This window comes from Neodiprion fabricii, chromosome 7 (genome assembly GCF_021155785.1).
Source record: "Neodiprion fabricii isolate iyNeoFabr1 chromosome 7, iyNeoFabr1.1, whole genome shotgun sequence".
NCBI lineage: Eukaryota > Metazoa > Arthropoda > Insecta > Hymenoptera > Diprionidae > Neodiprion > Neodiprion fabricii.
In genome coordinates this window covers 2,070,691-2,095,138 of record NC_060245.1, presented here as the reverse complement: position 1 = coordinate 2,095,138, position 24,448 = coordinate 2,070,691, and the positions used below count along the sequence as shown (strand labels likewise).

At 36.0% G+C, this 24,448-nt stretch overlaps 2 long non-coding RNA genes across 2 annotated transcripts in view; one reads left to right on the top strand and one right to left on the bottom strand.

The window, feature by feature from the left end:
• The window catches only part of LOC124186014, a 125,020-nt gene that overhangs the window by 22,484 nt on the left and 78,088 nt on the right, over window positions 1-24,448 (bottom strand). The gene's annotated exons all lie outside the window — the stretch shown is intronic.
• On the top strand, window positions 16,345-18,859 carry LOC124186020. The gene is made up of 3 exons (XR_006871536.1): window positions 16,345-16,407; window positions 17,908-18,259; window positions 18,713-18,859. It is a non-coding gene; the product is annotated as an uncharacterized LOC124186020 (long non-coding RNA).

Here is a 24,448-nt window from a genome sequence, read left to right as displayed (position 1 = left end):
GCGAAAAAATCAAAAAAACATCTAGATTCAATAAATGGAAAAGGAAACCAGATACAGTAAACACAAACAGAATAAAAATTCTCTCAATTCCACACTAAAATTGGATAATTATCGAACAGCTTCTCATCTCGTGTCAAAATGTAGAATATAATTTTTCTACCATCTCGATTTTGTACTTTCTACATCATCACCGAGTAATTATTCCAGTTATAAAAATCACTGCTAAAATTTCGGAATCAACATCTTTTTCTCCTTTTTCTTCCTCTCTAATATTTCTTTAGTAATTTCAATTTTTCCTTCCCAAAATTAATTGTAAGAAATCGAGGCTTTTCTTATCCATCGCATTTGATTTCGATTTAAATTAACTCTTATTCGACGTCAAAGAATTTTTCTTCTTCTTCTCATACACGCCCAGCGATATCGCTTGACAAACTTGTTTCGCTTCGTGTCCTGACGTTCCCATTGGTCAAGCTGGCTTCTGCATACACAGTGGTGTGATCTTAGGTCCCACGATGCTCGACCTACCTGCCGTCTCGATGGGCCCCATGGGGCCAGTCAGTGACGTGACCTGAGCCCTCCTCGTCGTCATCACGTCGAGTCGAACCGGAGACTAGACCGTGATGAAATTAACCGAAGTACGGACAAATTGACGCGAAAAAATTTTCGTAAACGGTATTTAAAAAACAAACAACAACAAGAAAAAAATCGAGTGAATAATATTATATATATACGAGTATATATATAAAAAAAAAAAAAAACAGAAATTCAATTATCCGTTGATAATTCTATCCAACGTTGGAGAAGAATTTTTGAACTTTCGTTTTTAATTATTTGCGTATTTGCGTATTTGGATTGCTTTTTATTTCTCAATTTTAATTCTAATGATCGTCTCTGACACTACGGTTGTTATTTCTCTCGAAGGAATGAATGCGTGCGATTCTCGTCCAATATCAGACTCATTGAAATAGATCGTATTGAAATTGCATTAATAAACGTTAGACAATAATAAGCGTCTCTTTATCATAAGAATGAGAATAAGAGGAAGAACGTGCGTTGAAATAATGTACAATTTTCCCTGTAACTTGGACTCGGTTTGTGAAAAGAAGTGGTTACAACGGCCTCATGACGATCGGAATTAGTGTAGAATTTATAGCAACAACGATATTGAAATTAATTCATCAATTGTATTTCGATATAATTGGGCTTCGACGATGTTAATGTAATAATAGCGTCATGCCGCATATTGTTGTCTATTCAAGGCGTATATTTATACCAAGAGAAAATATCGGTCTTGGTCTCGGTGTCGACGAATAAAGAAGCGAAGGGATAAATGCGTCGTTTCAATTATCAAATCACAAGTATTGATTACACGAAAGTCAAAAACAAGGCTATAAGGGAAACGGATGAAAAAAATGTTCAGGAATCAAGTCTCTAAAAATATTCGAAGAGCAGAAGAGAGAAAAAGAAAAAATATCCTTCCAAGCAATTGAATAGAATACTATTCGTGCAATTTTTTTGTGTTTTTCTCAATCGTCAAACGAAAAAGTCAAAATATATACAAATTAAGCGAAAATGTATCTTCAAAAAAACGTGATTTCTAAATGGCGAAGGATAATTAATTTTTTTGTTTCTACGATGGTTGGTTACCTGATTGGACAAATGCTTCCGCCGAAAAAACTAAAAACTATCGTTCAAGCTGTTGAAAACATAATATTTTCTGAAATTCTACTCGTAATGTTACAGTCATTTATTAAACTTCTAATGTGGAAATTGACATCGAGATGAAGACAAAAATAAATCGTCGATACACGAGAATTTTTCACCTTTCAATTTTCCAGTTTCGTTACGATTATTGCGATATTATTTTGAGCCAGTCTTTTTGGATTTTTGTGTCCACTCGCGAAGCGCCAATTCGATAAAACACCGAATAAAAAAAATGTTGATCAAAATCGGTTCTCCTCGTCGTCGATCATTGCGAAAATGAAGCAAACTAGGATTTTCTACCAAAATAATGTTTCTTTATCTTTTTCGCATATTTCGCCGCACTTTATTTTCAAAAGCAAACATTTTTTCCCTGCGACGGGAACGCCGGCCGTCGGCGGCACCGAGACGCGCGAATATAGCGAACTTCAAGTGAAAAAAACTTCGTTTTTTAAGGCTGCCAGTTAAAGAAATTTTCAATTATTAGCAACCTTTTTTCATGGACCAATCGTAGAACCGATGATACCAACAAAATTCACCACAAATCCTCTCGATTATTGCGAATTATCATCAGGCGCGAAAAATTCCTTGAGACGCGTTCTTTTCCGTACGGAGAGTTCAATTTTCTACTTGTTCGATTTTTTCCTTAAAATATACTGTTCTGATGATTTTTTTTTAGTAACTCGAACATTGTTTTTTACAATATCGACAAATTCGATGTCATATTTGTTCAGAGTTACTTCTTTTCTTTCCACCGAAAATCAAGAATTAAAAAACAAAGCTATTCTGAGCCACGATTTCTGAAAATGAATCCTTTTGTTTTTTAATATTGACGATTCTAAGCCTGCGAGGAACTTTTTGAAACGTTGCTGTTTATAATATATAACATGAAAAGAAGAAACTCGCATCCAGAGAAAAGTTTTCGCTCATGTATGTCCTTTCGTAATGCGTTTAATTGCGATTTTTTCTATTTTCTGCCACTTTGGGTCGGTTTCGCTAATGGATGTAGAAATATGGTCAAGAATATAATTATACAAAGTTAAGAAAAATATCATTTATTCAATTTTGTGGCTAGTTTTTTCCTCGCTTCCTCACCGCGCTCTGTGTAATCATTGAACGACCAGGGTTTCTAATTTCAGAGAGTTTCTTTCCTCGTGGAAATAAAAATTTTTATATCGCGTCACGCGATGTGAAGTATAGTTGAGATGTGTGTGTTTAAAGAATGAAAAAAAATAAAAATAAAAATAATGAAAAGTAAAAGAAAGAGACGAAAAGAAAATAATCACAAGCTGAAGAAATTACGGAGGAATTACAGAAATGAGAAATTTCACAGGTCGAAAATATTGCAGGTGGAAAAAAATGAAGCTGAAATCATACGGAAATTGGCAAATTTAGAAAAACTACAAAAATACGGAACAAATGTTGTAATTAGATCTTTTTTTTTTCTGCAACCGTCGGTACAAAAATTGACAAAAAACCACTCTATACTCCCGTAAAAAATTTCAAACACGACAAATTTGTTTGAAATAGATTGAAAAGTAAAAGTGTCTGCAAATTCTGGTGTAAAAATCGTACAGTTTTACCCGAAATGTCGATTTTTCTCTGGTTCGCAGCTTTCTTCGTTAGCCGCGAATGCAAAAACTAAAGAGTAAAGAACAAAAAAGGCCATAAATACATAAAATTTTGCAATACTAATCAGCACCAGGTCCTGAGAACTTCATTTTTCAATCTAACGTGCATTGAACTAAAGAGTAATAAATATCTATTCGTCGCCTTTATTTTTTCTTTCGTCATTACCTTCGTTCCTATACGCATTGTTTCTTATTCATATTGTTTTTCTTTTTTTGTTTTCTTCTGTCAGTCAATGTGACCTCTCTGCACAAAATTCTCGTTACGGCGGAGAATATTTTTAATAATAATTTAATAAATCAAAAAATAAAAATCTTCTCCAACGCCGACGGCGAGCTTCTGTCGTGCAGAAATTATCCGCCGGCTCCCGGCGTCGTTCACGATCATTGCAGAGCGTCAGACGAACGCGAATTCGACTTCCCGGTATTAAAAATCAAAAATATACACACCTGAAGAAAAAAGGTGAACGCAAATATAAATACATATACAACGCAGACACGTGTTTTCATATAATTGAATGATTTATTACACCTCTCAATGTACAACGCGTTGATATATATATTTTGATTAAATACTCAAATCGTTTTTCAATTATCAGAAGTGCCTATTATAATCAACAAAAAAAAAAATAAATAAAATAAAAAAAACACCGATGCTAAGTGTCATCGCTTGTTAAAATTCTTTTTATCGTCGTTTTCTTTTTCTGTTTGTCAAAGAATAACAGAAGCGTTAGAAAAAGAACTAGTTCGGATAAAGTACTTTACTTCCTCTGCAGACTTTTTCGTCTTCTTCTTTGTTTGTTTCTTTTTTAATGAATTCATTTGAAAAATTCAAATATCGACAACATTTTTCTCAATTAAAGACAAAAAAAAAAATTGCCAAAGAATATTATACTCACGCGACTGAGGAATTTTTCCCGTCGCGCTAACTTTTGTCACCAAGACGTAAGAATAGATTCGTATTATTCCTTTTCATGTATAACAATTCAAACATTGATAAGAAATAATAATTATCTAGTAATGAATTGAATTTCTTGTTGGGAGAAGAAAGTGTAAGAAAAATAACACAACGAGCTATAAAATCGAACAGTTTTTGTAGTCAATTGAGAATAACATAGTAACGATGATAAAACAATTGCATCGTTGTTGAGTTTTGAAACTGATTTTTCAATCATAAAATAAAGAAAAGTCACGCGTATCGCGAATACAAAATGAACTGAATCTACGTACGTGAATGTGCGAAATTTTATAAGAAAAAAATGGGTAGAATAAAATAATTGTAACACATACCAGCCGATAAACAAAATAAGATTGTTGAGGATTAATATTTGCAGCCGCAGTTCGTCTTTTGTAAATAATTTTACACCGGTTCCTCTGTTCTTTTTCGTAATACGACAAACGAAATAAATTAAACAACCTGCCCAATTCACCGAGTATAAATTATTTAGCAAAAAATGTTTGTTTAACAGTACCGTCGTACCGTCGATATGGTTTCCTTTTATAACATTTCTCTTTATACGGTTTTTTATTTCCTCCGATCCTCTCTTTTATTCCTCGTGTATATCGCGTTTATCAAATCCGTCGGTGCATTTGACGAACTGCGGCTGCAAATTCGCCGATTTTTATACTCTCTACCTCGTTTATTTTTCATTATTTTTTGCCCGCTTTCTTCTTCGCAAAATTTATTTACTTTGCACCATTGTTAAATTCCTCTGCCTTTTTATACGTGAAAGTTACATGTGAAGTTGGTACGTGAAGAGATATTGAGGGGCAAATAATGAAAATGAAAAAAAAAAAAAAAAACAAACTGATCTAAACAAATGTATTATAAATAAGAAGTACCTTACAGTTTCTGTCATCGTAAATCGGTGAATAAAACCGAAATTGTATAGTATAGAAATTCCTGTGTTATATGTCGTCGGTATTTTATTGAAGCTAGATATACGGTTAATATGTAATCAGGTAATGCGTTTCTTTTTTTTTTCGAACCGGAAACAACAATTTTTTCACACCTTATTTATGCCTCAAAATTACACAGCGTTGCGGGCGTTCTGCGCATTTTTTATTACTTTATTTAACAACCGAATGTTCAAAAGCGTGCGATTATGATCGAATACATATATCGAGAGAAGAAAGCGAGGTGTGAGATTTTTGTAGATCAAAAAAAAAAAAAAGTAAGGGTTGGGGTAAAGGAATTTTTTCTCGAAGAGAGAAACGTGAAAAACAAAACCAAATACAACGGATTTTAAAATTAACGGAAAAATAATATCTCACAATCTGTGGGAAAAAAAATACGGCTGCAGAATTTTTCGCAACAATCGTCGATCCAAATCTCGAAACGAACGCATTATTATTTTCTTTTTTTTTTTTTTGCACGAAACCTGAGCAATTTTACACATTTTTGGTTTCACTCTGAGATTGTGTTTCGACGAATTTGGGCAGCTTTCAAATTTCGGACATTGCGTGCTTCCTCATCCGCCGTCGCAAGCTGCACGAGAAAGAAGAAAAAATTCACACACGTGCCATTTGCGGTGATAATTTTAAACGTGGAAATTTGCACTCGGTATTATTGATCATTTTCGTTTGATTAAATCAATGTTGACTTTGCGGGAAATTTTTTCAACATATCCAATAGCCAGAAAAATCGGTTTCAATTTTCCGCGTGTATTATTAATTGGAAAAGAACAAAACTTGTTCATTGAATAGCAAGAAAGAAAAAAGGAATGTATATATGTTCTATTTTTTGAAATTTGCTATGGAGGCTCGATTTAAAAGTCCAGTAATGTAATAAAAACCTGGCTGTATTAGTTTCAAATTGTAAAAATCGGAAAAGCTGCAATTAATCTTGAAATAATCATTGCCGGGGTTAATACTAAATATATACTTCGGTTTAATAATTATCAAAGAGGAGTGATAAAAATAGACAGGAAAAGGAAGGAAAAATGTGGATCAAATATCAAAAGCTTTTGAAATCAGCCCCGGCAACAAAATTACTGTCATAATCAGGTAGACGTCAATTAATAAATTACGCCTCGATAAATCAACGCAATTATCAACATTTTCTGCGTATGAGACTAAATCGGATATGAATTCCCTGTTTTTTATTCCCCCTCCAATTTCATCGTTAATTTCATTGTCACACTTTTTCTGTATTCGATATTTCTTTTCCTCTGCATTATTTTCTACGATAATCGTTGATCAATTACTAATTTTTCTTCTTCTTCTTTTACTTGCCAAAATCAACATTACCCTTACATTATTCGATCAAAATTCTTTCACCGATCCGTATTAGATGGATGAAAAAATTATAACGGTAACTAAAATCGCTGATTTTATACTAAGAATTAAAATTACTGGGAAAAAAATTATTTCACGATATGAAAGTATAAGAACTACGTCTTTCGTTATTTCTTTGACTTCCGGTAACTTTTAAATAATTTCGAATCGAAATTAGTTCCTAAATTTCGAACCTCGGAAATTCACAGAATCAAAAGAAAAAAAAATTATTTTTCATTTGCTAACAAGTGTATGAAATTACGTTCGATGAGCCAAAAATAAGTTAAAATATGAAAGGAAAAATTACGCCTTTCGTAATTTCTTTGACTTCTGGTAACTTTTGTACAGATTTCGTTGCACAAGTGCAACAATTAATTCATCGAATCGAAATGAGCTCCTAAATTTTGAACCTCGCAGAAATTCTGGAGGGAAAAATATTTTAAAAAAAAGTATAAAAAATTGCAACATGCACAAAGCGACCAAGCTCGGCGATATAATATCTCATTGTTACCGGTCAGCGTTATGCCCTGACAATATTTCAAAAATATGGCTCCACCCGCTGATCAGACAATGGCGCAGTCGTCTTTCGGCTCCGCCAAATGTGCGTGCAAAATTTCGCCTCTGTTTAAGGATACAACACAACGCGTATCGTCGTTCGCACACACAGAGTACATATCTCAATGAGAATGAGTATTTTGACACAGAAATTTTCACGAAACAAAGGTTCAAACGGTGCAGCTGAAGTTAATCGTCCTGAATTTGATCAAACAACATCCTCTGAATGCTTGAAAAAATTTCAAATTCACTAACTTCAACCGATACGAAGCTCAAATGTATGTTGTTCGTTGTTATTTCACGGTTTCTTTTGCGCCAAAATCCTCAATTCCGTGCTATTTCGACAAATTGCACAAACTTGCTTTTACTCACATAATGGGAGAAGGATCCTCAACGGCAACAATGATTTTGCAAATGAAGCCAAAAGTTTTATCATTTTTTCCCGTTTCTTCGTTAACCGATCGTAAGCAGTTGAAATAATTGAAACAAAAAATAATTGGTATTCAATAATTAGTGGATAATTCATTTGAGAACTAATCCAGAATATTTTTTTTTCGTTAAAATTATAGGAATTTTTTAAGAAATTGGGAACATTTCGTACAAGTTTGTTACAAAATTGTAAATATTCATAATTTCTGATGAAGATTTGTAGATTTTCGTGAGAGAACTTGTATCTTTTCAGTGAAAAAAAAATATATATATATATATACATATAAAAGAAGATACAATTTCGAACGAAAAATTACCAATTCTTTATGAAGAACTATGCATATTTGAAATTTTGCGTACGAAATGTTCCAGTTGCTGCGAAAAATTCGTAGTCGTAGAAATTTTCACCAAGGAAAACAATGTGATCGCTGTAGTAAAAAGCATCTGCATAAAGATTGTGCATGAACGAAAAAAAATTTGTTTCTTGGAAAATCGAGGCTAGGGATTCGAAATTTGAAAATTGACAAAATATTCAACACTCACGGAGAGAAGAAAAGAACAGATATTACCAAAAACTGGAGGAAAAAAGGGACACGTCAAGTTTTTTTTTAGTAAAATTAACTTGATTAAGATGCTGAATTTACTCTAGAAACAGTGAAATCAAAACCACACTGTGTAAAAATGATTACAAGTTCACTAAACATTTACTGTCAGTGTACAAAAATCAGGTTGAAAATTTACGAATTCGGTACACCGACGTAAGTTACAATCTACTTGTCCTATATTTGCAATGAAAATTTTTGGAATTACTAAAATTTACAAGAAAAAAGACCCAAAAATTAATTCGAATTTACTAACTTGTGTAGTAAATGTATTGTATCAATAACATTAAATGTTCGCTGTTTCGTGTACGAATAAAATTTCCAATACAGTGTACAAGAGATTCCGTGCAATAATTTTTATACCAAAGAATATATTTGAGGAGAAAAAAAAAATAAGTAAATAAATAAATAAAACCACGACACCGATTTGGGTAAAATCTATTATTTTTTTCTCTCTCTCTTCTCGCTCGGAGTCTTCGGCTTGACGGTTTTGCCGCTGCATCAGGAAAGTACAAAATGATTTAGCATTTGGCAACGGTCGTCGAAAATTCTCGCAAAGCGATTCGGTAAACAAAAGGAATATTTGCGTATTCACAAAGCTGTTCATGCCGCTGCCCGTGTGCGGAGTTTGAGGCTGATGCTCTGATGCCTGCATCCAGCCGGCACCTTCGAGCTCCGCCTAGCTCGTTCGGATCCTGAATCCCGATCGGGATTACCGCGGAACCAGGGAGGCCAAAAACGCACCTGCAATACCGCCGCAATCTCCCTTTTCCCAAACAGAGAACCCCCTAAACTCCTCGCAAGGATTACGACGCACCGCGCATTGTTTTTATAAAATATCGTTACGCTTTATTTATTTTTTTCAATTTTATAACATTCCTCGTTCGCGTCTTCGTTGTATTCCGCACGGGGTTTTTTCATTCGAATTCACTTTGAGCCAAACCGCACGTAAGATAAACAATAATAACAATCGTGTGTACCGTGTTGTATTCGTTATGTAATTAGACCGGTCAGAATGAATTTTCCGTCTCGTTTCTGGATGTAAAATTTTCTGTTCATTCGCGTAACTACTCAAAAAAAATATATATAAAAATAGTTTTAGAACGATATTTCGGATTAAAAAAATAATAACCATTGTTGCAGACATTTATTGTAGATAACAATTAAACAAACTTCACTTTCCCATTTACATCAATTTTATTCAATAATTTAAATGCGAAACTGAGATTTGTTTAATTGTTATTTACAATAAATGTCTGAGAAAATGGGTAATTTTTTTTTTTAAATCCTAGATATCGTTCTAATTTCTACGGCAGCAAACTTCGTCTGAGAAAACTATTTTTCATTTTATTTTTTACGTAGAAAAAATCAAAATTTCACATCTAAAACCCTGATTCAAAATTCGCGTTGACCGGTATTTTTTTTAAACATAAAAAAAGACAAAAGCAAACTTGATGAGTAACGCATGAAGATTTTTTTCTGACAAAAATTTTAGTTATTTAAGTATAAACTCAAAAAAAAGAAATATATTTTTTTTCTTAACCTGTGTTATCTACGTACATATAAAGTTAAATACGTTATAGCTGGTTCATTATTCATTTCTTCATTTTTTTAAATTCATCCCTTTACTTTGTGTACGTGCAACTTTTCCCTATTGGATGTGTCTTTTTATTTGATTTATTTTTTATTTTTTTGACAAGAATTTTCGTATGGTAGGAAAATAAACAACATCCATGTTCCATCCGCAGAACTGGAGAAAATTCTGTGCCGATTTTTCTCGTCCGTTTGTGAGATTATGAAGAAAAGACAAAGTGAAAAGTGGGAAAAGAGCTTTCCAAAAATTGTGAAACTGTGTACAGTGCCGTGAATATTATATAATCTTAAAAAAATAACAAAAAATCGTGAAAATCGTTGCGCGATTCGCGAAAAATAAAAAAAATCTGAACGAAAAATAATTCTACATTCTAAGTAATAATTTATCGTTGAATTTTCGAGACGTCGAACTATAATAAACATTTTAAACACAGCATTGGGTAATCGTTTCATTCATCGAGGCCAATATCTTCGCCGTATTTCGCTAGGTAATTGCCAATTTTGTTCGCGAGTACAGAGACGCAGATTGAAATGAGAAATAATGAAAGTTAAACAAACAAAATACAGATTGTTCAAAATTACACGCTCAACGAAAACACAAAGAAAGAACTTGAGTTTCTCTTGTGGTGAAATTTTTCGTACGAAGATCGCAAGGTTGTATAACTATTTTAATTTGATCTCGACGATATTTCAGATTGACTTCGAAAAAAAATAGAAATATCATCCCCGATGAAACGGCGTGAAAAAAAATTTCGAATTAAACATTCCCTTCGTAGAAATACGTATGAAAATTATTTTTATCAACTTGAATTTGAAACAATTTTTTCAAACAAGTCTTCAGAAACTTCGTCAAGCAAAAATTCATGAACCTATGTTGTGTTTAAATTAACAGCTAAAACACTTCGTGTAACCTAAATAACACATATAAATAAAAAATATAAATGTTACAATATTAATATTCATTAGAATGTATTGCAATATAGAAGAAAATAGAAGAGTTAAAAATTTTCTTTAAAATCTGTAAACTCGCGTCGATATTTTATATTGAAAAATACAAAACACGTCGATGTGTGAGAACCTCAAAGATTTATTTTTACCTTTCAATTATTTTATCGAAATAGATTGATGAATTATTTCTCCCGCTTTTTAAACTCCGTCTCCCGTCAATTTTATCGCAATTTAATCACTCTTGAGTTTCGCAGCTCCTTTCTTTGAAACTAAGAGAAAAAAAGCGTGACACAGATCATTTGCACGGTTTTTTCCTAATCATTTGCGTTGAGCTAGAAGAACGAGGAGCACAAATTCGGACGGTGATGCTAGAGGCGCGGGTACACAAATTGTTATTTTTTCAATCCACCCTCATGCGGCAACAGAAGAGTAAAAAAAAAAAAAAATATACGGAGAAAGAAGAGAAAAATACGAAAAGAAGGGAACCCAAAAAAAAAAAAAAAAAAAAACCTCTTTCACCCCGTTACGCGCAAATATTTCTTCAACGCGCGTGCAAAGAGCGATTCAACCCCGAAAAAAGGAACCCTTCGTTCGTCGTTCGTTGTTCTTCGATTGTTTGTACAGCATTTTTAATTTCCCGAAGACAAAAACGACGAGGAAAAGGAAATCAGAGATTGTATAGAGAGAGAGGAAAAAATTAGAAAAACTCTAACGGAGAGGCAACAAAATTTGCTCGCATAAATGCTGAAACTAGTATTAAAAGAAAAAAAAAAAGAAACATTACCGAAATTGTCTAGGAGACAAAACTAACTCAAGAGATGACAAAACAGGTTGTTTCAAATTTTTTTTCACCAAATTTCAAGGCAATTTCTACGGAGTTATAAATATATTCGCAAATCAGTGCTAATATTATGAAAAACCGCTCGTTAAACATCAAAGAACATTGGTCCCCGTGTCTTCGTCGATGTTTAATAAAAATTCAAACATTTCCGAAGCGGTATCGACGATCCCGAATCAAATACAACCGAGTTTTTCGCCTCTTCGTCAACGGCCTCGTTCCGACGGCCGACGAGCGTTGAACTCCCGACGTTACACGCGAGACTCGGCGTCGAATTGCGAACGAGAAAAGCTCAAAGAAATCAGTAAAAAATTGTCAGAAATTTTTTTCCCATCTTATAAAAATCAAACTGATTGAATCATTCTGTAATTTTAATTGCTTCAATTTCGTTTCCTTATTATTTTTTCACCCCGATTTTACACGTCGACTCGAAGCGACGGGGCGAAGCTCGGCGTTCGAAAATTATTTCACGGTTAAAAAAGCCAAATTTTCCTTCATTTATCGATTATAATTCTGGTCCAAATTCATCGCTTCACATTCATGAATATTTCTCGCAATGCACTTTATTTTAATTCACAAAATTTTCACCACGAAATTAATTTCGAGATGTAAATAAAACCGTTCGTATAATTCGGTTCAGTTTCGACGCGATGAGTGTGTAGTTTTTTTTTTTTTTTTTTTTTTTCATCTGCACTTATTCAAACATCTTGTTCTCTAATAAAATAACAAAAATACGCTCAATTTTTATCGATCAAACGTGCAAGCGGTATTTCAACGGTGGAATAAGAATCGTGGAAAAAAAGAGGAAAATGTAAAAAACTAGAACGAGAGTGAATGAAAATAAATAAAAAAAAAAAAAAAAATTAAAAACAAGAGGGAATCCATACGTAAACATACGCGAAATAGAAAATAAAAATATCCGTACACCCACAAACAGGATTCGAATTTATTGTTCAACCCGTATTCTGTTAGGTGTAGTTGTTGCGTTCCGTTAGCCCAACCTTATACATACATACATATATATATATATATATATAAATATATGCGTGTGTGTATTACACACGTATGTATTCGATATGAAGACACACGGATTTATCGAATTTTTCGGATATTGATATTTCCATCAGTGCATCCTTCCCTCTCACGTTCGTTCTCCGCGTTCTGTTTATCCATTTTTTCCACTCGATTTTGCAAACGAAGCGAGGTATTAAATGCAGATAGTTGTACGAATACAATAAAGTGTATTTAGTTTTCCAGTAGTTTCTGACAATCGTCGATTAAACATTGCGGTAAAAAGGGACGAAAATTTTTTGAGTACCTATCGTCATTGAAAAAATAAAAGAAAAAAAATGAATCTCTTAACAAAGAAGACAAAAATTTTCCTCTTTGAAAAATTCCCTACTTCCGTGTCCGAATCGATGAAAATATCTTCTTACGCGTGGAGTGCGTTAAAAAAAAAAAAAAAAAAAAAAAACCAAAAACCCGTCTCGTCTGTTAATAAAAATTGAACAACTTTTCGGTCAATAATTTATACGAAAAAATTGAAAAGAGGATACTTCGCAGCATCATCGGCATATAGACACGAAAAGTACGCGAAACCCTCTTTCGGAGAACACACGCACAAAATGGCGTCGGGGAAACGCCCTCGCGGAAAAATTAGGCCTCCTTCCATTACGCGGTGCCTTCCACCATCCGCCATCCACCATCCATCCACCTTCAAAACCTTCCGCATAAACCTACCGTTACCCATAATGCCAACCTCTACGTTGTGGAAAATTTACATGAAAAGAGGAACTTTTTATGCTAAAAAGTTTACAACATTTCATTTTACAATCCTCCACTTGTGTGTGTGTGCTTTAAACACACGTGTGTATATAATGTATATATATATATTCAAATATATATATATATATGTGTGTGTGTGTGTGTGTATGCGCATACACTACACGCAAGGTTCGCCACGTTCCGTTGGTTGCTACGCCATCGGCACTATGCTTAAACCCCCTGCAGCTCGCGTGTCTCCCCATGATGTATAAGTTGGGTATTTTATGTTTGTTTTTGTATTTTCGGATTGTTTGTTTCACCGAATTTTTAAAATTTTTTTTTTTTTCTCTTGTTTTACCAATTATATTTCCATTTTTCATTCCCTTCTTCTTAAATTGAATCTCCGTAAATTAAATATATTTATATTATACGTGATACAGAGACAAACTAACACGCGTACAGACATAAGCTGGTGCGTTTGGTGTTGATTTTTATTATTTTTAATACGTTTCGGGCTTCTTTTCACTTCCAATTAATCAGCACAGAAATAATCATCACACGGTGCAAGTCGGAATTTTTAACAGTGATGGTGTCGGCACTCTGATTCATTACGTAAGTCCTGCTTTTATTATGTTTTTTTTTTTTTTTTTTTTGTGGAATTTCATATCGCCGTTCACGATATTAATTGAAGAAAAGGGAAGAACAAGAGAGCGATTTAAATCATAATTGTAATAATGAAAAGAAGAAAGTACGAAGCACGTGCAAGAATAATTTTATAGAAACTGTGTACACTGTAAAAGAGAATGAGAAAAAAAAAACAACGAAAAACGCATCCCGAGTGCAAAAAATTGGTACTTGGATATTCGTTGACTTGTTTTTCTGTGACACCACATAATTGAATATTTTGAATCGGAAAAGACATTTTGTCAGCTGTAATATTACGAAGAGGAAAAAATCATTCAATTTCTAATGAATTTTTCTTTACTCGAAAAGACGAAGGAAATCGTTCGCACAATTTATAAATGCTGGGTCGCATTATTGGGTATGGCAAATATTTTTCCCCCATCGTATAACAGCCAACGAAAATCGTTAAATTTTATTTTTCGTTCGCAGAGAAAAAAATGAGGAAAGGCTAGAAGAGAAGAAGAAGACAGTGAAAAAATGGACGGAGTAGCCTGTGGATGTCGCGAATTTACCAAAGAATGAAACGAAAATGTTACGAATTTAAAACAAAAAGGCTGTGAGTACAATTTTTTTCGAAAAACCAAATTCCATTTTTAGAAAGTATGTGCCTGTGCCAAGGCCAATGATTCGAGAGAAGTAATTTGTATTAGTTTGTTTAAAAAATGGCATTAACAGCATTTTTTAATTTCCCTCATCAAATTTTCAAAGAACGAAGAGGAAAAAATTGTAAATTGCAAATAAGCTGAAACTCTCGTCACCGGTTGGAAAATCGGTCGATCCAATTTCTCCCTCGTTCGCGAATAAGAAGGAAGAACGTGAAAATGAATAAAAAGAAACGCAACGCTGCGATTTCGATATTCGAGCCGTATGGGTAATAATTGGTTGTTGACCTTCAATGCAGCCGGAGCAGTAGCATTGACCGTAAAAGCCTTGCACCCGGGTGTAGGTATGGTAGCAGGGCAACGAAATCGATTGGAATTTCGTCAACGTCCTGAAATCGATGGCCGCGGATGTGAACGCGTCTGTCTGTATGCTCGGACATACATACCCGGGATTTTATCACTGTATACATACATGTCTGTTATACCTACCCTCGAACCGAATTCGCTGTTCTCTGAAAATCTGTGTCATATGTTGCAGGTGTAAATTAAACACCGATGTACCGAAAGATCGTAAAAACCGAAATAACATTTCGTCAATATTTTATAATTTTAAGTCATTTGAAGTATTTGGTAGAAAGAATAAAAATCAAGCAGATTGAACAGTTTTTTACGTTAAGCTTGATGTCTTGTTTAAACGAAAATCGAAATGTGCAATTGTGCTGTTTGACTAATTCAAGTGTGAAAAAATCGATCTACTTCATCAGCTTTCATTTTTATTTCGATCATTGGAATCTTTCACAAGACAAAATTTCTTGAAATCGCAACGTCGAATAGAAAATAACGATGAGAAATTTTGCCTCGTTAGAAAAAATGCTTACAGATCTTTACTTTGTTATCTTCAATTTGAATAAAAAATAATCCGCAGCTTTAGCATCGTCGATGAAGTGACAGAACAGAAATTGCAAGCTCAAAGATTGTGCGAAAAAAAAGAAGAAAGAAATCTAATTCAAGAGGTGGCAATAATTTGACAAATTACGAGTGAAAAAATGTCCGAGGACGAGAAAATCAAAGGTATAAAAATATAAATCCAAACCGAATTTCCCAGCTCCAAGAATGTCTTATTCGATTTGAAAATAAAAAAATCCATAGCCTAATTTTAGCACCATCGATAAAATCAAAAGACAGAAATAAGAAGCTAAAGATTTCTGCAAAAAAGAGAAGAAAAAGTACCCACTTCAAAAGCTGGATATAATTTGGCAAACTGTGAGTGAAAAAATGTCGGAGAGCGAGAAAATGAAAGGTACAAAAGTCTGAATCCAAACCGAATTTCCGATCTCTGGACATGTCTAATTGCCTAAAATTGTCCAAAATTTTCGAGTATGCAATAATAACCTTTTTTGTAATGTTTTACATTTGTTTTTATCTAGATTTGGATAGTTATTGGAGCCAGTGGGAGGTGATATATAATCTTCGCCCTCGTAAATATCCGGTTTTATAGGCATCTACCTATCTGCAACCCCCAGCGGCGGCGGCGGCGGCTGCCTCCTCCTTCAAACCTGGGGGCGGAAGGAGAGGGGCTCGAACATTATGGCAAGCAGTTCGTTCTTGGCAAGGAGCCGCTGTTCCTGACAGGACATTCATATCCTCGAACAGCCGACCGGTCGCCTGGAACCGTCGGTTGCGTCGTGACCTCTCAACCCCGCAAAAAAAAAAAGAAACGAAGAAACAAAAAAATCTCCTCATCCCTTCGCGGCTGCCGCAAAGCGAATGAGATCCTGGAAAAAAATGTAAGTTCTTGATTGGTTTATTATTGCAGCGGATGCGGACAATCCTCATCCTCTACCGCTCTTGTGTTTTCCCTCTTGCTGCAGGCGGGCGGTTGAAATGCGGAAAGGTAAAGGAAAATGGAGAGAACGCGATTCAGGAGTCGCGGGAATTCTCAAAGTGCAGGCAAAACGATGAACTCGACTTTCTCACAATTTAAAAATTACAGCTTGAAAGTGGTCTTCTTATTTACCGGATATAAAAGTCGTATTATTACGCAAAATTGTAAAAATCTACGAGCTTGAATATTCGGAGAATCAACCCTTAATTACACAGGAATTCTGTGAAATTTTTTTAATGAATGAAAAAAAAAACACGCCTTTCGTTTTCGAAATGATCAAAAAAGATGCAATCAAAAATTCCTTACCTAAAATATTTAGATCATTTTAATATGCATTTCCTGGAAAAATTTTCGTCAATCTTCGACGATGACATTTTACCCAAGTGAAAAGAAACGAGTAATATTCGAAAAATAAAAATTGAGTTCGTCGATTAAATATCAGAAGTAACGTAATGAGCAAAACAGCTAAAAAGAGAAATTCTGTACTAAATCGCAAAGTAGAAAAAAATTTGAAATACAACCTATTTTTAAAAGAAGTTTACCAAATTTTTCTATTAATCGGAGAAAATTTGTGGCAAAAGAAAAATTATTTCAATATTTCTCGCATACTGACTAAATTCAGATAAATCCGAATATTTCGGGGCATCTAAAAAGCTAGAAGCTCCGTCATTAGCCAGACGGAGATTCGTAGATGTTGGGGTAAATCATGAAGAATGTGAGAATAACTCTCGATTTAGGAGGAGGAGGAGAGAACCAGCCAAGATAAATCATCCGGATATCCATTACTCGATATAGAATTTCTGGCATTATAATAATATCTGGGGTACGTATATATAATATATACCCCATGCCTATGTGCATATATGATACGGGGGAGGGTGGAATTACGTAGCGAACGTAGGTAGAGGGAAGGTGGGAAGGTAATATATCCCTGTAAGATCTCGGGGTGGGAGGAGGACATTAAGGATAACAAATGAGGCTCGAGGTCCTCCCGCAGGACTCTTCCGACTCAGGACCCGGGAATGAAAATAAGTGTTTTTTCGCGACTACTATAACTCCCAGCCTGAGCAAGCCAACCCCTGTAGAATTCTCTTTTACAGCTACGTTCTGCCTCCGTAATTCGTACGGGGTGTTCCATTTCGGACGAGCGAGTCGGTTACTTCGAAAATTGACGATAGGGGTACATCGGCAAACGATTTCATTCTCGAGTACGTAGAAATCTTGTAGATTTTGAAGTAGGAGAAAGTTGAACCGATCGGAAACGGTTTTGCGAAAATAAAAAAAAAAAAAAATTAAAAAAAAAATTATGGAACATTTTATACATTGTCAATTTTTCGATTACTTAACATCGTAACACGTGGGAGGAATAAAATTTAATTCAGATTTTCCTTACATATTCTAGAAACGCGGGGACGTTGAAAATGGTGATCAAAAGTGAACAGCTTTCGTAAGAAAATGGGATATTCGTATTCCTGGGAAAAAAACGAGGAAATTTTTTGCTTACGAAAATTTCTTTGGAATAATAGTTTTCGAGTATGTGTCCCGGATTCACCAATCGTCTCGCAGCTCGCCGGACAGAAACCGCCTTTTTTAGTCACGTGACGGGCTACCGATTGGCGGTAAACTTCAAATCCCCGTATCTCGATAACCATGAATACCTATTTCGAGGACCGTGCGAATTGGTCTCAAAATTTGGTGAAAACTCAATTGGTTTTCTGTTTTTTTACACCCGCTCGTCGAGAAAACTACGCTGTGTGAGTATATTTTAATTATTTTTCTGAACTTTGCTGTATCGTAACTTGAATTTTTGAAATTCTACATTTCGGAACTTTGAGCCGTCGGTTGTCCGACCATTCGAAACTTTGTCGTTTCTCCAAAGTTTGATTTCTTCACTTCAACTTCCGTCACCGAATAATTCGGAATTAGGCGCTTCGGAACTTTTCAAATTCGGACGTTAAACCCAACCCCAAAAAATATATAAGTGGAACGAAAATGAGAGCTCTTCGTTTCTGAAAAGTAAAACTATTCTCTCTCTTGATTCTCCGTCAGGCCGCAATGCGGGAATGGACGATACCTACGCGGTTCCGAGTAATTTCTAATTCTTGAGGGTATAAATTTTTTCCCCACCGTTGGAATATAGTTTTTGTTGGTTGGTCACGTACCGCCTGGATAAATGAGCTCGCACTATCTCTCGGTTCGTGTTTAAGGGATGTTTTTGCTCACCGGAAGCCGCGATCGGCATACAAAGTGTTCCTCCTCGAACGGACTTTGGATGCATGCAGAAAATGCCCATGCGTGTGTACGTTTGGTTTACTGGACACCTATTAGCTGGGTATTGATCGTGATTCGCAGAGAACTACCTGCGTGCATCGTGTCAAAAGGATCACGCGCGTATGTATTAATTGGACAAATATATTAATACACATTATGTAAACGGATGATTACATGCCGTCTGCTGCACCACCGGACGCCCACCGTCACAGTCGCGTAATTCGAGTCTTCGTTAGCAACAGGGATAATTTGTGACGTCAGTTAATGGTGAACGAAAGACAAGGATTTCACTTGAAGGCGATCAAATACAATCCAGAACTTTGGTTTGGGTGTAAAAATTTTGTTGAAATTTTCCTACAAATACGAATTGTTGTCAACTTTTCTGAGTGTTTGTGAAATGAATCAAAAAATAAATATCAAGATTGTCCGTGTAATAAGATATTTCACGAATACGAAATAGACTAGAAAAAAAATGAGCCGTTTTCAAATCCTTCTGCAATTTTGAAATTTCATCCTTTTTTGTTTCTAGCATCAATTTTTCAGCAAGCAATTTCACCTGTATCTAATCATTCCATAAATGGAATCAAATTTCGGATATTTAAGATTTCAGTCAATAAATAAATTTCTTTTTCTCTAATTCCTCCCCCAATTTCTTGGGTATTTCATTTCTACCTATCCTTTCTCTTTATTCGTTCAGCGAGCTTTCCAGCGGCCGATATCAGTTTCTGCATCGTCGGAGTGAAAATTGGAAGGAAGAAAAAGGCTAAAACAGATGTTTAGATACGTACATCATCCTACCGCCCAGGGGCACGTATCGCGACGTATTATTTACGTAATCTATGGAGCATCGAGGCCTGAGTGCTGAGAAGTATCAAATTCGCTTATAATTACACGTCTGTCTTGCGCTGTGTGTATAGATATGATATAAATTGAGGTTGAGGTATAAAATTACGGTTATTCGAAAACGAGGGAAGAAGTGGGGCGGGGGTTTGTTAGAAAAAACACTCCCTTACAGGCATTAATACGTACGACACAAAAAACCCCCTTAATCCCTCTCTAACACCAATGTGCCGGTGAAGAATATTTCGAAGATTCTTTTACTCTGTTTTCAATTTCAACGCCCGGTGTTCGAGTCGAAAACAGTTGATGTAAAATTTTCGAAAACTCTCGATGTTTTGTACAATGGATGAAAAAAGAAGTAGATTACAGAAAGTCTAGGGTTTTGAAACTCGTCCGTGGCTATAGAATAAAAATTTTTACACTACGTGTGAAAAGAGGGTTAATGGCAAAATAAAAAAAGAAAAGAGAAATGAAAGGAAATACCTGATATTCTGATTGAGGATGAATTGATCCAAAATATGAAAGATCTTTGGCGGTCTTATTTGTTATTTTCGACAATACCAATGCCTGTGATTTGTTTTATTTTTGAATTAAAACTTTTCAACCCCCATCGATGAAAACTACCGTAGCAAAAAACAAAGAAGCGCAAATAAACGGTTCAGTCAATACTTCGGGTCATCATCTAGGACTATTCCTACACAGCGGAATACAACCAGTGAACCGTGCGGTTGGAATACCTGCGGTGAATTCCGGGGGTGTGAATGGGTTGGTTTTCGAGATAGACGCGTATGCACACAGACCGGGTATTCGTGTACACACATCGCTCATCAATCAACGTCTTCTTTTGGCCGTAGGTATACGGGAGCCGGGTAAAATCGGAGGGTAGGCATTCGGGCGTTTCTGCACAGCACCGCGGCCGTTTTAAAAAGTTCGCCAAAATGGCGCCGCCACCGAGAATTACACCCCTTGCCCTTCCACCCGGTGGAAACGTGTGGCGGGCGCCTCTGCGCCAACGATACGAATTAACGCTTACACATCCGCATGGATATGTGTATTATATTTAAGTTGTAGGTATGTACCATCGTCTACGTGCAGATCCTACGTGCACGTACCTACACGTAGATACGGTGACACGTTTTTGTATCAGCGCAGCAGACGCGCGCACAACAACCGACTTATTACCCTCACTCGGCCAAATTGTTTCGACAATTTTTTCTCGACCTTGTGTTCTTGCCAATTTTTTGTTTTCAATTTCACTGCAGGTTTTCGCCCGTTTCTTATATATACGTATGTATTTAAATAGAGTTGTTTCATCTTTGGCCATCCAGAAGAAAAGAAAAATCACCATCACGTGCTGCGTTAACGAGTATCTGGGCAATTTCTTTTTTTTTTTTTTTCCCTACGATCATTTTTCAACGCTTCATTTGCGAGAAACGCTGCAGCTGTTGCTGCTCCTGCTGCACGCTTCGCCGTAAAGATCGTTTACATGCATATACGTACGGTAACAGTTTTTTTTTTTTTTTTTTTTCCAATTCGGAAGGGTGGTTCAAGCAAAAAAACGACGAAGCAAAGCAAAATAATAAAAAAAAAAGGAAAAGCGTAGTGAAAGGAAAAGCAGGAAACGAAAAAAATTAGAATTCTTACTTCAGAAAAAAGAAATCCTGATAAGCTTGATTATGTAGCATTGTTATATTTACGATATAATTACAAATAATTGCTCAACGATTTAAAATTAAATAATCAAACAAATATGAATTATTTTCTGTATGAAAATACCAGTAGAAACAGATCAAAAAGAATGAGAAATATGAAAAGCAAAAGCATAATTTAAATACATGCGAAGTATGAAACTTATCACCACCTTTCTCACGGGTTACCCTGCATTTCGTCTTATGGTGTTTTTAGATATTTATATCAAAAGTTTTTCTTGACGTTTTTAAGTTGAAAGTGCAAGAAAAAAAAAAAAAGAACAGAACCAAACTTTACCTCATCAGAAGAAAATTGCAAGGAGCTTAGAAAGAGTAGTAAAAAGACTTAATGAAACAAAGAGAAGAAAATAAAAAATAGTACCTACATCAGAGAGAACGGTAAGAAAGAATTAAGAAATTAGGGAAAAAAGCTGCGCAGCCCGCGGCGTTGTTCCGGCAACATAATTTTCAAATCGGTCAAATCCGCAGGGTGCAGTTTCGCGGTTGCGTATAACTCCGTGGACATACATCCTATGCACACATAATACATACCTACGCGCGCATGTTATAGGCGGTAATCTAGCGCGAGAAAGATAGAGATAGAGATAGAGAGAGATAAAAAGAGAAAGGTAGAGACGAAAGATAGCGGGATGAAGTTCCCGGCTCAGTTGAACAGAGGGCGGCAGCATCGGCTGGTAAAAAGAAAAAGGACGAATCTAACAGAGCGAAGAAAAAAAAAATACTCAAAACCAAAAACACCCTCTCCACGTTCAAGCCGAGGGAAGAAGGGAGGAAGAGGGGTGGTTTTGTATGAAAAAAAAAAAAAAATATGGCAACTTCCCGGCAGCAACGGGTGCGCAGGGTGGATGATGGCGTCGGACGTTGAACGAGAAGAGAGGAGGAAAAGTGCGCGGGAGAAGCGGTGGGAAACGGCGGGAAACGGCGGAACGGCGGACTGGGAACGTTCTTCCAGCAACCAGCCGCTGGCCCGTCTCTCCGTATCTCGGGTCGCGAGCTGCGCGCGTGTGTATGCAACACGTCACGCAGAGTGCCGGCGGGGCGTCGCGTCGAGCGTGTTGCCATGCTCCAAGGGGCCGAAGCAGCGGGTGAAAAGCGTCCCGCACGAGACTCGGAGCGCTGCTCGTGCTGCGGGAAGGCCTTCCAGTGGTCGTCCGGGGGAAACCGGGGCGGAGTTTTGCGCCGGAGTTTTCAACGAATAAGACTACGCCGCGGATGGCAAAACACCCCGTGACCGAGGGGCTTCGCCACGCCTACACTTCATCCCTCGTGCATATGTACGCCGATCTATACGTGTCTGGGTCTCGCGAATGCGCCCGTGTCGATCCACCGGGGTGCATTCTATACAGTTTTAACCCACCAGAACCCCCTCCATCGAAGCAACGAAATTTTCCCTCTTCCTCTCGTAATCAATGAGAGACCCGACGTCGCTGCCTGCCTGCCTGCCGCCCCGCAAACCCCCGAATACCCCTAAACGATTCACGAAAAACACGTCCGCGGACCTCTAACCCCGACTCTCGGCTAACGCCCGCCTCGTGCAGCTTCTCGCCCTTCGAGTATTTTTCTCCCCGTTTCTTCCCTCGTGTATCGGGACCTGCTTCGTCTACGCTTTGCCTACTAATTAAGAACATCTTATCGAACGAGCCATGCGATTTTATCGAATTCAAGAATTATAACCGATGATTAATCGTCCAGGCTGATGTATATACATGTTTTTGCTTTAATCTTAATGCGTCATTCGTCAGAATAATTATTCCTAGACATGTGTCGTTTTCATACGTCGTAAGAATTTTATCATGAATTCAAAGCCGGAATTTTCAATTTTGCTGAATAAAATTCACGTTTTGCGACAACGTCATTATCGTTATGCTAATGGAGAGACAATTTTCACTTAGAACTAGGCATTGAACAAGATTTTTTCTCAAATTCAGAGTTTTATTACCGTGATTTTCTTTTTACCATCAACTGTTTCTTTTCGTTCTATTTTACTTCACGATAGAAATTTTGAATGTTGAAATCTTGATCCCAGCTATTTGTGAGTCTTGGCCGGATTCGTTGCGATAATCGGCGTGTCGCAGTTCTACAACCGTGCAAATTAAATGCAACATAGATACCACCTTACACGTTCTAGAATTTCGCGTGTACACACATATATGTATATAATATATACTTGTAAACCTGTGTATTACATACCTAGATACATACACGCACGAGGTTTTAACCTGCACGCACCGTTTCGTTTTAAGGGACGCGATTATCCACGTACGGGAGTTTATGACGCGTGCATATAACACGCGCCACGGGGAAAATGGCTGAAAACTCGGTTCGACGGTAGCAACGCAGGAAGAAAAAAAAAAGAAGAAAAAACCGTACATGCAGAAAACCAAAAGTGGAAACAAGGCGATACTAGGCACACCAAAGTCTTCCTCACTCTCACCTTTTTTCTCAACGCCGCGTTTCTTACAACCACTATACAATTATATTAGGGTCTGCCGAGAGATTGAAAAAAATTTTTTTTTTCGAAATGCGTATCAAAATTTCGGTGGAGCATTTCAAATAGAATATTTCAAGCCAAATATGAGTTCTGAATATTGATATTAAGAGTTGCTTATTTTATTTATTTCATTGTCCATTTAAATAAGACGTGAGACAAAATCGGAAAGTTTAAGAAAAAAATTTTCTCCGTAAACGGCTTGACTTGTAAACTATCCGAATACAGATTCTTATAGAAAATTTCACGCTCTACAAAAAAATACTGAGATAAAATTTTCTTAACTGATTAAAAGGTATTCGCCTGTGACTCAATATTAATATGCGAATATCTCGTAATCGGTTGGAGTTAGGAAAATTTTATCACAGTACTTTTCTACAGAGCGTCAAATTTCTTATAAGAATCTCTAGTCAGATAGTTTATAAATCAATCCGTTGATGAGAAAAAAAATTTCAAAATTTTCCAATTTTTGTATGTGTTACTTGAATGGATAATGAAAAAAATAAAATAGGCACCTCTAAATACCAATATCGAGAGCTACTTGACAGAGATATTCTACCGAAATTTTGATGCACGTTTGAAAAAGCACAAGTTTTTTATTCTATTCTGGCACACCCTAATGTATATATTATTCT